This window comes from Loxodonta africana, chromosome 3 (genome assembly GCF_030014295.1).
Source record: "Loxodonta africana isolate mLoxAfr1 chromosome 3, mLoxAfr1.hap2, whole genome shotgun sequence".
Classification (NCBI taxonomy): Eukaryota; Metazoa; Chordata; class Mammalia; order Proboscidea; family Elephantidae; genus Loxodonta; species Loxodonta africana.
The window spans coordinates 79391078-79394476 of NC_087344.1; positions in this window are offsets into that span (position 1 = coordinate 79391078).

The window sequence follows — 3399 nt, forward strand, 5'->3', positions numbered from 1 at the left end:
CTGGAGGCCAGTTTAGCACTAGGTATCAAAGCCTTGAAAATGAGCACAACCTTTGACTCAATAAATCCACTTCTAAGAAGTTTTCCTAAGGAAATCATCAGAGATGGTCATGACACTTAGTTTCTAAGACTAAAACATTAGAAACAACCAAAATATTTATAACAGGGGCTGATTAAATAAATGATTGTAGTTGTGAGCTGCCATCGCGTCATAACAACCCCATGCACAAGGGAACATGGACTCTTGTGATCCATAGGGTTTTCATTGCCTGATTTCCAGAAGGAGATCACTAGACTTTTCTTCCTAGTCTGCCTCAGTCTGGAAGACCCACTGAAAATCGGTCAACATCATAGCTATACGCAAGCCTCCACTGACATTCAAGGGGTGGCTGCACATGAGGCGCATTGGCCAGGAATCAAACCTGGGTTTCTCCAGGCAAGAATTGTAGCACGGAGCCACCACTGCCCTCAAATAAATGATAGCATAGCCATGATGGAATTCTATGCAGCCATTAAAATGACATAAAAGAATATTGATGTGATAAAATATTTTTAGTACATCAAATGAAAAAGCTGTAAAGAGGCATATACAGTATAATCACAGTATTTATTGTTGTAAAAAAGACCATTATATACATATGAAAGAAAGTGGATGAAAACACACCAAAATGTTAATCCAAATTGCCTTAAGTAACCCTGGTGTTGCAGTGGTTAAGTGCTTGGCTGCTAACCAAAAGGTCAGTTGTTTAAACTCACCAGTCACTCTGCTGGAGAAAGCTGTGGCAGCCTGCTTCTGTAAACATTACAGCCTTGGAAACCCTATGGGGCAGCTCTACTTTGTCCTATAGGGTTGCTATGAGTTGGAATCAACTCCAAGGCAACGGGTTTGGTTTTTTTGGTTATAGGTTGCCTTAAGAGTAGGGATCATTTTTTTTTTTTTTTTATTTTTATTGTGCTTTGAGTGAAAGCTTACAAATCAAGACAGTCTTTCATACTAAAATTTATATATACCTTGCTATATATACTCCTAGTTATTCTCGCCCTAATGAGACAGCACACTCCTCCCCTCCATCTCTGTTTTCGTGTCCATTTGGCCAGCTTCTGATCCCCTCTGCCTTCTCATCTCCCCTCCAGACAGGAGCTGCCCACATAGCCTCATGTGTCTACTTGATCCAGGAAGCTCACTCTTCACCAGTATCATTATCTACCCACAGTCCAGTCCAATCCCTGTCTGAAGAGTTGGCTTTGGGGATGGCTCCCATCTTGGGGTAACAGAAAGTTCTGGGGACCATGACCCCCAGGGTCTCTCTAGTCTCAGACCATTAAGTCTAGTCTTTTTACCAGAATTGGAGGTATGTATCCCACTGTTTTCCTGCTCTCTCAGAGGTTCTCTGTTGTGTTCCCTGTCAGGGCAGTCATCAGTTGCAGCCGGGCACCATCTAGTTCTGGTCTCAGGTTCATGTAGTCTCTGGTTTATGTGGTCCTTTCTGTCTCTTGGGCTCATAATTACCTGCTGTCTTTGGCATTCTTCATTCTACTTTGCTCCAGGTGGATTGAGACCAATTGATGCATCTTAGAGGCCACTTGCTAGCATTTAAGACCCTAGACACCACTCTCCAAAGTGAGATGCAGAATGCTTTCTTAATAGATTTTATTATGCCAATTGACCTAGGTGTCCCCCAAAACCATGGTCCCCAAACCTCTGCTCCTGGTACTCTGGCCTTTGAAGCGTTCAGTTGATTCAGGAAACTTCTTTGCTTTTGGTTAAGTCCAGTTGTGCTGACCTCTCCTGTATTGTGTGTTATCTTTGCCTTCACCTAAAATACTTCTTGTCTGCTCTCAAATTAGTGAATACCCCTCTCCCTTCCTCCCTCCCCAAGACTAGGGATCATATTTTATCTTCTTTGTAATTTTCTGTATTTTCTAAAATTCCTGCAATAAACATTTATACTTTAGCAATCAGGAGAAAGTACAATAAATGTTATTTTTAAGTGTTGTACAAGTATTAATTTGTATTGTTATTATTAATAAAAGTAACCAAGCCAGAGGCTATTTCAAAACCTTAGCATAATCATGGTATTTAACATTTGTGTCACATTGTACAGTTTATAAAGGTATTTCATATAAGCTCTGGACTAGATTGCAGCTGGAGACAGGACAGGGGACTTTGGCAGGCTTTAAAAAGCCAGTAAAGACTGGACATAGAGAATAAAGGGGTGGGAAGAAATGACACGGGAGGATTGGAAAGTGTAGTGTCCCTGAGCCACTGATAAATGTGGAGAAGTTGTGAGGAGCTGGCGTGGGAAGAGGTGGGAAGAGGATTTTAGGTGTGTGTGTGTGTGTGTTTATGAGAGAGGGAGAGAGAGACACAGAGAGAAAATATCAGAAGTATGGGACTTTGAAGGGCAAGAGGTCAGGACTGGGGACACTAGTTTGGGGTTCATCAGGAAAGTGAAGGTTAGAGCCAGGAGCAAGTGAACGTAGAGCCTGAACACCACGTGTGAAGGTTCTCTCCCTGCTCTTCTTCCTCCATCAGCTTATGCCCTTGAAGAGAACCATCAGCAGACTCTTAGCCAGGCTGCAGAATTCTCTGTGGGATGGAAGTTGTAATGGCATAAGGTGGAGTCTGTTGTAGTCTTGGAAAAATAAATCTAAAAGCCTGTTTCACAGATGGCCTGCCAGAGGTACTAGCTCTCTGTTATTTTAAAATTTATTTATTGAATGTCAATTTTTTGCAACGTAATAGACATAAATAACTTAGAGTCAAATAGTAGCACTCCTGCCTCAACCCTCCCCTTCCGGTTCACGTCCCACTTCCCGGAGACAACCACTATGCGCTGCTTTTACTACTGTTTACCTCCATATCTCTAAATAATGTGCAATTTGTGCTTGCCTAAAAACCCTGGTGGTGTAGTGGTTAAGTGCTGCGGCTGCTAACCAAAGAGTCAGCACTTTGAATCCACCAGGTGCTCCTTGGAAACTCTATGGGGCAGTTCTACTCTGTCCTACACGGTCTCTATGAGTCGGAATCAACTCGACGGCACTGGGTTTTTTTTTTTTTTGGTTTTTACCAAACTAAAGGCTGGTGGTTCGAACCCAGTCAGCAGTACCTTGGAAGAAAGGCCTGACGATCTACTTCCTTTAAGATTATAGCCAAGAAAACCCTATGGAGCACATATCTACTCTGTAACACATGGGGTCGCCATGAATTGGAATCGACTCGATGGCCACATTTTTTTTGGTTGTTGTTTTTGTATTTTATGATTTATCAATTTTTTTGCATTTACTACTGACTTCCTACTTTGGATTTAGCATTTCTAGTCCCCTCCCCATATGTTTCCTCCCCTCCAAATATACTTATGTCACAATTACTGGTTGAATTACTAGTCAGAGTTTACAG